Source organism: Tenrec ecaudatus, chromosome 16 (assembly GCF_050624435.1).
Source record: "Tenrec ecaudatus isolate mTenEca1 chromosome 16, mTenEca1.hap1, whole genome shotgun sequence".
In the NCBI taxonomy this organism is placed as follows: domain Eukaryota; kingdom Metazoa; phylum Chordata; class Mammalia; order Afrosoricida; family Tenrecidae; genus Tenrec; species Tenrec ecaudatus.
In genome coordinates this window covers 57,178,716-57,194,364 of record NC_134545.1, presented here as the reverse complement: position 1 = coordinate 57,194,364, position 15,649 = coordinate 57,178,716, and positions in this window count along the sequence as shown.

The window sequence follows — 15,649 nt, the reverse complement described above, 5'->3', positions numbered from 1 at the left end:
GCTGGTATTGTTATATGAATTTCTATAGATGTTCCTTCTTTGAAATTTTCTTCATATAAAAGTGGTAATATTGCTGCATATAGGGTTCTTACTTAGAAGGGGTTTTTCCCGTTCAAAATTTGATATATGTCTCTTGCCTGAATAGCTTTGGAAGAGAAGTCCCAGTTATCTTTGTCAGTGTTCCTTTGTAAGTGAGTGTTCCTTTCCCCTTACATGCCATGGGGCTTCTCTCTCTTTTATTTTGAAGTTGAAGAGTTCATCTACTATATAGCTTGATGTTTTTCTTCTGGGGTCTATTCAATCTGGGGTTCTCTCAGCTACTTGAGGAGTTATTTTCTTCAGCTTTGTGATGTTGAGGAATTTCTTCCACTAATTCTCATACTATTTTCTATTTAGATGTATTAGATACTTCTTGCTCCAGTAGCTTGATGAGACAAAAGATGTTTCTCTTGATAGTCTCCCACACTATTTCCAGGTTATCTTTGGATTTCATTGTTTTGTTTTGGGGTTGATTGTCAGCTGTAGCAGATTTACTGTCTTCTAGTTCACTAACTTGATTTTCCTTTTCTCCCATTCTATTCCTTGGGTCTCTTACCATGTTATCTAATCCTGCTATCTCATTGTTTAGGTTGCGGGATTCTGTTTGGTGTAGGATTTTAAATGTTTTATTTTACATCCATTGTTCTCATGAGTATTTCTAACAGCTCTTGAAGGGACATAAACAGCGGCCTTTAGAATTCTATTTTTGGTAGCTCTAGGGCCTCTTTTAGAGTAGTCCATGGGGTTTAGGTGGTTTTCAGTTATTTGGTTTTTTGTTTCTTCCCTGAATGTTTCTGAGGGTGTACTGTGGTTAACTGCTGTTTCTGTGGAATTATGATGCAGCTACTAGTGATTGGGTGAACTACCGGATTTATGTAGTGGTAGTGCCTCTTTTGAGAAACAAGGGGGAGATTAACAGGATCCAGACATCATATTGGGGAGGGGGATGAAGAAAAAGTGAGAGATATAGGTAAGGTGGAAATGTTGGTGTTATGGAGGAAGGAAAGAGAGAGTAAGCTATAAATTATAGTAGTAATAATAATAGGCTGTCTTGATAGATCAGAGTTATTCTAAAAATATTGGAAGCTTGTGTTTTAAGAGGTGTAATAAGACTTAATAGGTAATGTGAAAGCATATTTCACTTAGAAATAGAAGAAGCAGAATGAGATCATGGGTGTGGCAGGATCAAATTATAAACCAAGAAATCATGGTTATGTATATAGGAGCATATTTAGAATAAGAAATAGAATTTAAGCATACAAGTGTAAAAGAGAGAAGGAGGTACAAAATGAGAAGAGGAGGAAGACCAGAAAATTTTAAAAAGGGGTGAGAGTGGAAAAGGGTAAAAACATAGATGAGGGATTGGCTTGGGTGTGGATATGCAGTTCTTTTACTGTGGCAGCATGAATGTATGCAGTTCTGTATGCTCGGAAGCCAGAGTTTGTTTGTGTCTTACCCAGAGTGTTGTGTGCTTACCCAGAGTGGAACAGGGTCATACAGAAACAGGATGTGAGAGTCAAAAATAAATATAGCTTAAGTTAAATAAAGCATAGAATGTGAAAACTGAAAAGTAAACCTTCAATTTGGGTGGTGATTCCTGCTGCATGAGTAGGGATGGCAAGTGTGTGTTTCCACCACGTGGGGGAGGGATGTGTGCATGAGGCTAGGGGTGCTGAAGGAGAGGAGGTAAAGAAAAACAAAGAGAAATGAACAAAATGACAAAAAGCCTTGTTTTGGCTGACAGGATATCTGTGTCAGGATACCCACACGGTCCATTCTCCATGCTGGACCAACAAGTTGAGGGGCTTGGCCAGGTGAGTTTGGGCTGGGCTTGTGAGGGATTGACTTTTGCAAGGGGAGAGAAGCGCTCTGAGGCAGCTCAGTGCACTGATGAGTGGGTAAGGACCATCAGAAACACTGTGATTATTGCTAACCTCCAACTTAAAGGGGGGAAAATGAGAAATCTGGTTTTGGTGGATATCATTTGCCAGACTCTTCCTGGGAGGCACATGTAGCAGTGGAGAGAGGATATAAACACTAAAAATAAGTATAGAGTAAATAAAAATAAAATGAGAATGCCAAAGCCAAAAAGTTAAAAACAATACAGGAACAGCAGTTCAGATTGGGAGTTCTGCACCTTTGGTGGCATGGATGTGTGCATGAGTCTGCCAGGTGAGAGAGGGAGTAGTATGGGGGGGAGGGTGTGCAAGAGGTCTGCTCTCCCTTCAGGGCTTCCAGAGGCTAGCAGGGCAGGAGGCCTGGCTGGATAGGCTTGCATGGGATCCGAGACAGATTATCTCTTGCAGAAAAGGAGCACTCTGCATAGGCCTGGGCTGTTAGTCAATGGTGAAGGGAAGTCAGAAAAACTCAGCTTGTATTGCTGATTTTAAGCTTAAAAACAAACAAAACACAACTTGGTGTACTTAGCTTTTAAGTTGTCCTCTGGCTTCCAAGGAGCACAGGACCTGCTCCTGGGGAACCCTTCCTGGCACTGGCCAAGGTATTCCTTCTGTTGTTCTTCGGAGTCCACATTCCCCTTGCTTAAGAACCGTCGTCGTTCTTATCCACAATTCACACTATGTCTACATTTGTAACCTACCCACATCAAGTTCGCATTGTATTTATATAGACACAAGAAGCAAGTCTATTATCATCAAGTCAATTTCAATTCATATTATATAGCAGCTTCACTGCTCAGCACAAGCCTAGGTGTTTCCTGAACTTTCACTTGTGCCATTTCCGCTCAGTTGCTTTTTTTGGTCTCCTCTAAGCTTCCCAAGGGATTCTTAAGCTTTCTGTTGCCAACTCAGAGTTCAATAGTTTTAACCCATCAGTTGTTTCACAAGGAAAAGATGTGGGATTCTGTTTCCATAAGTATTGTAGCCTAGAATCTCTATGGGGTTGTTCTATTCAGCCATAAGTGTCCATTCAGAGTCAAAATCTACTTTATGAAAACAGGTTTTTATATTCACTGCTCTGCTCAAAATCTTCAGAGTTCCTTAGTACTTGAACACACAATGTAAGCACTGTTGGTATTAAAAATCAATATAGTCTTATATAGCATACATTTACATTCTTAGATCTTCTAAGACATTCTGTTTTATTTAACTTGAACTATATATTAAACTATATTTACTTGAACTATATTCAACTTTAACTATATTTATCCTCTAAGAAATTCTATGTTTTATTTAACTTGAACTATATTTAACTGTGATATATCATTGTTCCAACCAGTCTTGGCTAATTAAATCTCATGAAATAAAAATAAATCCATTGCCATCAAGTATTTTCTGACCATGATACCTCATGCTGTGAACTCATAATGTTGTCAATGGCTGGTTTTTTAGAAACGGGTTGCCAGATCTTTCTTACAAGTCACCTTGAGATGACCCAAAACATCCACCTAGAAATTAGCAACTGAACATGCAACCACTTGAACTACACTGGAACAAGTCCCATAGTAAGTCAAACGAACTCACAGCCCTCAAGTCAATTCTAACATTTGGTGACCTTAAAGGCAGCGTAGAGCTGCACCTGTGGGTTTCCAAGACAGTAATTCCTTGGGGGGAGTAAAAGCCTCATCTTTCTCTCATGGAGCAGCTGCTAGTTTCCCTGTTAACCTTTCAGCTAGAAGCCCAGCATGCACCCTACTGTGCTGCCAGGGCGATGCTTTTTCAAACTTAATAAATTTCTCTCCCTGGTGCACCCTTTCCAAAGTTCTCCCAAAGTCTAAATGCTGTCCATCTGTTAACATAGCTACTTGAATCTCAGACTGTGAGGCATCAAGAAAGCATCAATTATTGGATGCTCTGTAGTAGTAATTTTGAATCCGCGACAGCCCTATAGGATAGAGTAGAGCTGCCACACAGGGTTTCCAAGGCCAATTTTTGTAGAATCAGATCCCAACATCTTCCTCCATCAAGCTCTTGGTAAATTCAACCTTTGGGTTAATCACCTAGGACATAACCACTGAACCGGCAGGTCTCCTAGAGGCTACATGTTGTTTTTAGGTGTCATTGAGTCAGCTCCTAGTCCTTATTGCCCTGTGCCCAATAGAGTGAAACACTGCCGGTTCCTGCACCATCCTCACAATTGCTGCTGTGTTTGAGCCTGTTGTTGCAACTACTGTGTCATACAACTCATCGAGGGTCTTTCTCTCTTTTGCTGACACTGCACTAAGTCTAATATATTTTTCCATGGACTATCTAGTCTAGCCTTATTATTGTGGAGATTCAAACTTATAAAAGAAAAGAGATCCCCCACCCCAACTCCCCCCTCCCCGCCCCTGCTCTGTGGACTTTCCCCTCATTTCTCTTATCAAAATAATTTGTTAACATTTTAACTATACTTCTCCTTTAATAGCTATCATATTTTGAAGATATGTTAGTACACATTCTATTTCACATATTGAGATGCTAAGTTTTCTGAGAGCACAGTCTAGTATCTGAAGAGTGTATGTATACTCTCAAAAATGCTGGTGGAGGAAAGTAAAGGAAAATGTGACAAAAGTGAAAAGTCAATATTAATCAGTGTTAGTGCAAAATATTAATTGGTGTAAAGTTTAGAAAAGCTAACTAACGACATTACTTTGGTCAGTGACTGCCCTTAAAGGTTGGCAAGTTATAGAAGCCTGATTTTATGAAAATTTATTGAGGACCAAATTATATATTGTTCTCTTATGTGGCAGTAAGGTACTCATTGAAAAATTGGATCACCTTTCAATGACATTAAAAGATTTTCTTAAATTATAGGCATAACAAAATTTCTGACCTATCCACAGACATTTTAAAGTCTTAGAGATAGGGTTGATAAAACTTGTTGTTGAATATAATGGGGAGTGTGTGAAAAAAAGAAATAATCAGTGCCAACCCCTAAATTTTTGAGTTGGGCAATTGGGTGATGGGTAGCAACATTAGCAAAGATGGTACAAATGGAGTATGGATTTAGATGAAGGAAAATATGGAATCAAGGACAATGCTTCAGATATGCTTATTTGAGATCCAAATAAACATTCAAGAAATGGTGTAAGAACGCTCTCATTTTCTCTCATCATTCCTTGCTGTTTGTGTTAGGCACCAGTGAATCAACTCCAATTTGTTGTTACCCTGTGCACAATAGGATGAAACAGTACCTCATCCTGAATCATCCTCACATCCTCATGTCCTTATTGCTAAGTTTGAGCTCACAGTTCAAACCATTGTGTCGATCTGTCTTGTTGAGCGTCTTCCTCTTTTTGGATGACCAATGATTTCTTAATATAACATTCTAGAAAGGATATTAAATCCTTAGATTAAATTGGGATTTGCAGACCTTGATCTGTGTGGTTGAGAACATGTTAGTTACCCACTCAGAATCCTGGTTTATTTAAATGTAAAATAGGAATAATGGATTCTGCATAAGAATATTTGATAATCGATAATTAGACATAATTGATTATCTCATGAACTAAACCTCATAAGATGCCTTTGCCATTGTTGTTAGGTGCCATTGAATCAGTTTGGTTCATAGTGTCTCTATGTTCAACAGAATGATACACTACCCAGTTCAGCACCATACTCACAATTTTTCTTATGTGTGAGACTCACAGCTACTGTGTCCATCCATGACATTGGATGTTTCACTCTTTTTGCTGACTTTTACCAAGTATCATATTTGAGGTAATTAGTTTATTGTGCCAACCTGGCCGATAAACATAAGTGGGATTAATTCAAGTGCAGGGAGATAATTGGCTCGGTGAGCTTCACCTTTTGAGTTCTTGGGTCCCATGCTTTGTGATGGTTGGAACAGGGTGCAGATTCCTTAGCCAGTTCCCTGCTTCAGCTGGCAAAGCTTACTTCCTGCAAGATATCCCTGAGGAGAAGCCGCATGGACCTACCCCGATGCAGCCTTGGATGCTGGAGCAGCCATTTTTAGACCTCTCCCAGCACTGAGGTGCTTACACATTCACTGACTCGGCTTTCCTCCTGCAGTTGGCGTCACAGTGTGTGTTCTGTGAGATGGAGGAGGACTTTGTGGATTGGTGTCGGACATAGGGGTTAATGTTGGACTTGTGGGCTTGGGAGGCCCTGGGTTGGGATGTTTCCTTGATGAGCACTTAACCTTTATATAAAACTCTCTTATACATGAGTTTCTGTGGATTTGTTTCTCTAAAGCACCTACACTAATACAATGTTCTTCTCCAAGGACAGATCCTTTCTGATAATATGTTGAAAATGTAAGATATGAAAATAATAAACCAGAACTTATCAAGAGGGAGAGAAGGAAGGGAGGGGAGGGGAAATGAGGAGCTGATAGCAAGGGCTCAAGTAGAAAGAAAATGCTCTGAAAATGATGATGGCAGCATATGTACAGATGTGCTTGACAGAGTGGATGAATGTATGGATTGTGATAGTAGATGTAAGAGGCTCCAATAAAAGTATTTAAATAAAAAGAGAATATGTAGGGAAAAAGTCCTTATGTTCTCCTCACTTTCAGCAAGCAAGGTTGTGTCATCCGCATGCATATTAAAAGTTGTTAGTAAGTCTTCCTCCTATCTTGATGCTGAATTCTTCATATACACCATTTGATTTCTTGATTGTACCATTTATTAAAATACTATTTATTGATTGGTCCAGGTTTAAGGATTTTTGTTTTCTGTACATTGAATTATAATTTATACTGAAAGCCATGTTCTTTTATCTTCATGAATAAGTATGTTACATCTTTTTTTTAAATTTTAAGTAAGTAAAGTTGTATCATCTGTGTATCTCAGGTTGATAATGAGTCTTTCTGAAATCCTGATGATGTTTTTTATATAGCTCATCTCAGATTATTTGCTCAGCATGCAGATTAAATGTACATGGTGAAAATAACAATCCTTATCCACACTTTTCCTAATTTTAAACCATATAGTATCCATTGTCCTGTTCAAATGACTGTCTTTTGTAATATGTACAAGTACCCCATGCGTATAATGAAAAATTCCCATTTTTCTCAATGTTATTTATAATTTGTTATGTTTTATACAGTTGAGTGTCTTTGCACAGTTTTCGCAGGTAAACATATTTCTGATTTTCTGTGCTGTTAGCCAAGATCCACCTGATATCAGCAATGATATCTTTGTTTCATGCTATCTTTTATATCTAGCTTGAATTTTTGGCCATTTGTTACTGCTTTCTAATTTATTTTTTTGCAAAACCTATTTGAATGTGGTATTGCTGATATTTGATAACTTCCACATTTTATCGGATCCCTTTGTGGGGGGGGCAGTGAGGAATGGCACAAGTATACATCTTTTCCAATTGGCTAGTTAGGCAGTTGTCTTCTAACTTTTAGGCATTGACAAGTGTGATACTTAAAGTTTTGTGTCAATGTGCCCAGGACAGGCTTCTTAGTGGTTTGGTAGTATGACCTAGCAATTCCTCATGATAAGGTATCCTTTAAGATCTGGCTTGCTTCCCATATAAATATATGTTTCGGGAAAGCTTGATTGCTTTTCGCTAGCTCTAGATATGTATCTGACTCATCTATCCCCAGATTCTGGATCTGAGCCAATGCCTTGCATTGTTGCCTGTTGAAACTAGGAGTTGTCAATAGCCCGCCAAACTTGGATTCCTTCATTTCTGTAACCACAAGCCTGTTGTCTTCCAGATGATCTTAGTTGTATCAGCACTCAAAGCTATTTAAGTTGGGGGAGAACTTCAGCATCTGACACACAGACTTGGTCATTGCCCACTTCAACCACTATGAGTCACTTTTCCCTCTTTCTTTTTCTTTTTTTTAAAAACATTTTATTAGGGGCTCATACAACTCTTATCACAATATATATATACGTCAATTGTGTAAAGCACATCTGTACATTTATTGCCCTAATTATTTTCAAGGCATTTGCTCTCCACTTAAGCCCTTTGCATCAGGTCCTTTTTCCCCCTCCCTCCCTGTTCCTCCCTCCCCCAATCCCCCCTCCCTCATGAGCTCTTGATAATTTATAAATTATTACCTTGTCATATCTTGCCCTGTCCAACGTCTCCCTTTACCCCCTTTTCTGTTGTCCGTCCCCCAGGGAGGAGGTCACATGTAGATCCTTGTAATCGGTTCCCTCTTTCCAACCCACTCACCCTCTACCCTCTCAGTGTCACCCCTCACACCCCTGGTCCTGAAGGTAACATCGCCCTGGATTCCCTGTGCCTCCAGCTCCTATCTGCACCAATGTACATCCTCTGCTCTATCCAGACTTGCAAGGTAGAAGTCGGATCATGATAGTTGGCAGGGGTGGGGGGGGGGGGGAGGAGGAAGCATTTAGGAACTGGAGGGAAACTGTATTCTGTATGAGTCAAACTGACTGTATGAGTCATTTTTTGATACAAACCCTTCTATGTACACATGTATCAGCTTCACTGGTGTTGCTTCTCTAGAGAATGTTAGACAACAAGGAAACACTTTTAAGGGTGCATCCATTTGTTGAACCATCTCAACTGTTTTGCACCAATTTCTGGATCCTTGTATCATGTCAATGCTTTCAGTGCAGCTTGCACTTCTTTCTTCAGTACTATCCGTACTTGATCATATACTACCTCCTGAAAGGAATCCATGGTGACTATTTGCACAGTGATTGTATATTCTTCCCACCCCCTTTTGAAGAATTATGCATTATTCAACATTTTGCCTACTTCTGTAAACAGTTATATAAAATGGAGGGTTTACCATTAAAAATATAAGCAAAAAATTAAATAATAATTGCCTGATGATGGGGAAGAAAGCCCTCCAGATTCCTTACCCCTCATATCTAAATATTGTTCTGTGTGGTTAATAAAGGAGGAAGAGTAAAATGGAAGGGCCCTTGGAGTCTTCAATGACATACAAGTTCATTTCAAATATAAAAAATGAATGAAGTAATTATGTGTCAAGAAGACATCCTAGCCCAGTCCAATTCATGTCCTTCAGTCCAACGTTAGTTTATAAGTTCCTCTTTAGATTCATGCAGCTGCAGGCCAGTGACACAAAATGCTGAACCAAGAAGCAGGAAGATGTGTGGGTTTATAGGGTGAGAGCCATGTGGATTCCAAAACCGTGGAGACCTGGAGGAAACTGACAGCTCTCAGAGTCGGCAGCAGAGTCCCGGCAAGCAGGAAGACTAAGGCACACAGAGATAGGAAAGTTATCAGGTTCCTTGCTTTTAAAAAGGCCACCCTTCCACAGAGACATCATTAGGCTGTGACCTGATTGACAGGTTGGACTCCTACGCTTTCAGAAAATCTCAAATTGACATAAAATCATTTATGTTAATATATAGTCACAGAGACTGCATTCAAGAGCAAGTTTTAGAGTCTCTTCTGATATACATTTTGTGCTGCTTTTTATCTTTTCTGTCCTTTTAATAACCTTTGCTATTTTATGTACAATACCTTGATATTATCTCACAGTTTGTCTGGTCATCTGCAGTCAGTCATTAGTGTTCAGAGTCAAGCTACTCTTGAAATGACTTCTAAATTCAAGGTCATACTTTGGTGCATGCGTTTCCGTTTTCTTTAGCTTCAACTTGAGCTTGCATATGAGTAATTGATGGTATGTTCAACAGTAGGATCCTGACCTTGGTCTAACTCGTGATATTGGAACTTTCCATTATCCTTTCCAAATAGGTGTTGATTTTATTCCTGTGTATTTTATCCTGTGATATATGCAAATATAGGTCATTTAACCAAGTTCAGATCAAACTTGAGAGGCTGGTTAAGATCTGTAGTACTTTCATCTTTGCATTAGTGGTTGGTGCAGATATTTGAATAATAGGCTCATTAATTGGTCTTTCTGATAGGCATATGAATATTAACCTATCACTGCCATTGTAGTATTTCAGGATAGACCTTATGTTCTTGGTGAGTATAAACAGCATTTCTCTTCAATTTTTCATACCTGAATTTGTACACCACGGTTATCTGACTTAAAATAATGATTGATTATCAGCCCATTTGGATTCTCTATTGTCTAGGAAATCAATCTTAAAATTTCCATTTAATTTTTCTCAACTTCTAGTTTTCTTTGATTTATATCTGGTGCATTCATCATTTTGATTAATGAATGCTGTTTACCATGGTTTTCTTTTGGTTTTGTCTTGCACCATTCAGAAAATGAAGTTCCTTTAAGTTTTAGTTCAACTACTTTAATCATTACAGCTGACTCCACTTTGAGATGCTAACTCTTCCCACTTATACTTTGAGTGACCTCTAATTTGAAGGACTCACCTGGCAACACTGCATCAGAAAATGTCCCACTGCCATCCAGGTGGTTTTCAATGCCAAGGAGTAGCTTTCTAGGACGTTCTTCACAGTCTTAGTCCAAAAACTCTTCTGAAACTGGCACTTCATAGATGACCTTGCTGTCATTTAGAAGACTGATGACATAGCTTCTAAAATAACAGCAGCATGCCAACCACTACAGTTTGACAGACACGTACAAATGGTGGGAAAAATACCCCTCTCACTACAATTGAGTAGATTCCTATTCATAGAAACTTGTAGCACAGAGAATTCCCCATATGGGTTTCTGAGCCTCTAACTTTTTATAGGAATAGACAACTTGCTCACTCTCCCAAGCTTCTAAACTTTATAGTTAGCAGCCCATCATGTAGCCCACATACTATACCACCTGGACTTCCTTACAAAACACCTAGTCCATAGTACAATTTTAATATGACTGCCAGTCTGACCACCCGCTACCTCCTCCATTCACATTTTGCATAAAGACAAAATACATGGAATCTGAACAGGCATTCTGTAATGATTTTGCAATGCAAGACTAGTTTTAGGAATATACCAGTTTAGAAGAAGAAATTAATGCTTTTGACACTGTATTGCAGTGATATTTTTGAAAATTAGGAAATATCATAGTTTTACATATTAGAGACATTATTTTAAAATAAATCGTATAATTTCTTCCTAAATAAGCATGGTTACTTAGAGAATTAGGTCACGTAATTCCTTCAAAATTTTAAAAGAAGATAAGCGTCTAGGTTGAGCAAATAATGAAAAAAATACAGTAATTTGTGGTCTTGAAATAAGTATTTATGTTGGAAAAAGAGATTCAAGAATTATAAGCAACTGAGGGGAAATAAAAATATTGAATCAAAATATGTTCTAAAAGGATAAAAATGGGATAATATTTAATTTCATTGCATCATAACCCCAGATTTTATGAAGTAAAAACTGGATTGTAATTAATGGGTGAGCTGATTTACAGGATTAATTTATTAAAAATATATAAAATGCCAGGTTTTATAATATAGTTATAGTAAATTTGGCACACAAAAAAACATATATATGGTAACAAATGTACATGTGTGCTTGACACAATGGATGTATGTATGGATTGTGATAAGAATTGTATGAGCCACCAATAAAATTATTTTTAAAATACATATATATCCAAAAAATAAATTTGAATCATTAAAAAATTAACATGTTAGTATATTTCTTTCAGAAAAACGTACTTCAACTTGCATGAACATTAAAAATGTATGATGTTATGCATATTATTTGCTTAATTTTGCAAACAAGTGCATTAGAAAACATTTTATACAATGGTAAATCATATTATATGAATCATTTAATACCTTATTTTAAAGTAATGCATCATTGGTGTAATGGTTAGAGATCATATCAAAGTTTGGCTAAGAGTAGGGTTGGAGCGCAACCTATGAGTAGGGCTGCAGCTTGCTAACGCCTTTTTGAAGATGTGACTTTTGGTATATGAGGGAGAACAAAGACAGCCAGTTTCTCTTTGGCCCAGTCCTATCTGCTGGGCTGGACCAAGTGTTTGGTTTGTCAATTCCCTGTGTGTCTCTTGGTTGCTGATCCCAGGAGCCCTCCATCTACTGAGGGTGGATTCGCCCAGCTGACCTGTATTTACCTCTGCATCCCCCAGCCTGTGGCAACTGCTTCATCATCCTGCTTCTTGTTCTCAGCTCTCACAGCTTCATGAGCTAAGAGAAGTCTCACTTGAACCAGGTTGAACTTCTACAACTATGAAAACCATTTCTTGACATACTCTTTTTTGATATGCAAGCACATACAAGCATCACAGCTTTTGCTTCTCGAGAAAACCCAATCTAACACATTTGTCACTTCATTTACTAAATATTCCTGAAATACATTTTTAAATTACATATTGTATGATATGCATGCTCCATAATATAGTCAATTATTTGGTATCAAAAATCAAAGCCTTTTATAGAAATAATCATGTGCAAAATCTCGCTTTTCAGAAATGATTCTGGGAGGTAGGAAACAGCAAAGGTAATCACTTACACAAAGTTTGAAAAATGAAAATGTTCAGAGCATATTTAATAAATAAACAGTAGACTTGTTTGTGTGTCAAATAGATTTGTGTAAGCAGTTGTACAAATTACTGCTACAAGGTTAGGGTAGATCCAATTGAGCTTTAAAGGTTAGAATTGGGAGTTTCAAGCACGGAAGACACCACAGGGCTATGCATTGCATTGAGACATAATCAGAGCAAGTCTTCCAGAGTGTGTGGGAGAAGATTGGAACACGAAAATAGTGAGGGGGAAGAGGCAAGATAGCAGGTTATTTTAATAGTGAAATGCAAGTGATAATGAGGGATGGAACATAGGTGATGGCTGTGGAGAGGGAAAGGAAAGAAATTGGAGAGAGAGATTTCCAGCATTTGCTATAGTGTTCTTGGCTTAATGCAAATTAAATACATTTTGGGGATACTTAGCATGGATATTACCAGCCATTTTCTTACTGAGTGCTGCTAAAACTAGTAAGTGCAATATAATGACATTGCTAAAATAAAACTTTTTTCCTCTTTAATAATACTGCAGTCTCATTGTACAAATCAAGTCTATGTAGACTCACAACTATAATACTCGAAATGAACTGCTAAAGATTTCTTTTTTCCTACACACACACACACAAAAAAAACACTTCAGAGGCTGTTTTGATAGACTAATATTTTTGTTTGTTTGGTTTGATTTTTAAAATATTTCTCTATTGTTGTTGCTTACATATAAATAATAGATAAATTGTTTGCAGTTGGCATTTTGCTAGAGCTGTTTTCCTGTCTAATGACTGCCTGATTATTTCAGGCATGTGGTGATTTGAATTGTTTATTAGGATGGTTTGAATGATTTTCTGTTTGTTTTGATAATCACACATACCAAGCAACTGTTTATAGAAAACAATCTTTCTACAGACACAAAACAAAACACAAAAGAACACCCCAAACTATTGTTGCCTTCAATTTTATTCTGACATGTAGTGACCCTATAGGGAAGATACAGTGTAACCAATGCTATAATCCTATGAGAAGCATGGCCTTTAGCTGGTTCATTCTAATTGTACCATTTCAGTTGAAATTTAAATGCTCAGCAAGGTGTCTGTGTTAGATGAGTTTCTCTAGCAAAATTTATATCAAGAAAATGTTTTACACAACTCTAAAAACAAGTGAATCCGGTCTGTTTGAAAGCCTGCAGGTCAGATATTAAGCTAGAGACTTCCCTCCGAGTCGCATATTTTCAGAAGCTGATGAACTTAGGATCGCCAGGAACACAACAAGGTGCAGAGGTGGGTGAATCCCAGGTCAGCAGACTAGATAGCAAGTCAGATGGCAGCTCTAATGGCTCCCAGAGCTGACAGACAATATGACAAGATGTTGGCGCAAGTCCAAAGAACTGGAAGTCTACAAGCCTGATGCAGGATCTAGATCTAACAAAAAGGAAGCAAGATTTCCACAACAATCATTTTTATAGGATGTAGGCTACATCCTCAAGTAAACCTCTTTCCAATTGTATCAGGGCTGTGACTTGGGGGCACTTCACCCTAATCTTCAAACTACTTGATTGCTCATAGCAGTTCCCATCATGGAGTTGAATACATTTATGTTAGATCACATCATGGGGGATCAGTAGGCTCAACTGCCAAGCGACTCAGCATTCTAGCACATCCAAGTTGACATAAAACCCAACAACTAATGTCCACAGCTGGTCAATTTGGCACCTGTACATATTTCCGGAACCCTACTTTCCAAACAAAAAGTATGTTGAAATCATAATTGCACCTAACATGATACAACTAAGATGCATACAACAACAAAAAATGCACTATTCCATTTACATCTTATATTTTACAAGTGAACAACATAAAATATTTGATGCATACATACAAGGGGTAAATATAATTAGTCCTTGTTTAAACAACTGATGATGTGGCTGTAGCTATACTTAGAATTGCCATTTGCCACTACACATTCAATATTTTCTTTGGCCTCATCATGCGTCTCAGCTGGTTGTGGTTCTTTGCCTGGGGAATGAGGGGATGTTGATCCAAATCTTCACTTCTTGGCTGTTAGGAGTCATGTCAAAATTGGAGCAAGGTATTTTACCATAGACTTTAATCACAGAGCATGGAAGTATTAAAATATATCTTAAAGATTCTCCTGGATTCTAGATATATTCTTCTTTACTCCTACTATGTAATAGCTATCCAGTTTTCACTTGGTAATGAGGATCAATGACACCACTCAATAAATACAGTAACAATCTTTGTTAGAAGAGCCCAAATAACCAGGAGGCAGTCTTAATTACCATTCATGAAATTGGTGATATGTCTTGAGGTGGAGATATTCTTCCCTTTGGAACTAAGGCCTTCATACCTGAAGAGCAAAGGGCCATGGTGACAGAAAGCAAAAATATTGCAAATAGATATCCAGGAGTAATAGTGAGTAAGGCAACTCCTATTTCCACACCTTTGTCCCTGAACTTGTAAATACTGAGTATTAGAGAAACAGTCTTTGGCAGACCTCTATTAATGAGCTTCAGTGCAGACCCTTAGGATTTTGGTGAAAAACTCTGCCATGCTCTGCAGATCTATTACCCTTGTCTTGAGAAAAAACGTTTAGCTTATTACTAGGCCTTAATTGAGACTGAGGCAAATTATACAACCAGATATACTGCTCTAAGTTCTGCCTATTGAGAGGCTTTCTTGTCACCATCATCCTTTAGGGAAATTCCAGAAAAGGGTTGAGTACATCTTGAGGAACCTTGCCCTCTCCTTGGTTCAAGTCACTGTCATGGTTATTTTTTATTGTCAGCTGTTATGTCCAGTCTATCAGTCAGGTCGCAGCCTTCTGATACCTCCTTGGAAGTGTGACCTTTTCATGATAGAGACACTGAGAACCTCTCTCTCTCTTGTACCATTCAGCCTTCTTGCTTTTCAGGAGTATATGCCTGGCTCTGGGTTAGCCACCCATGTGGCCTGCCAACTCTGGGAACTGTAACCCACGGCTTTATTACTGCCAATCGTTGGTCCATGCAACTTTGCATCTAATAACCAGTGATCTCCCAGGTTCCCACTTTGCCTTCTTGCTTCATCTGCTGGCGGCTGCAGGAGTCTGCCAGTCTCCAGCTAGCATCTGACCCATGCAGTTAAGTTGGACTGGGCAAGGCCAACTTTTGGTATAAAAGTCTTTCTTGACATAAAGTTCATTTTTTGTACATAGATGAATCCCTTTTGCTTATCTAGGAAACTCAGTCTAATATAGTCACCATTCAGACTGAGCTGCCCATCATGAACTGAATGTTGTCTGACCCAAAGAGTCATAAAGCTATATGTGA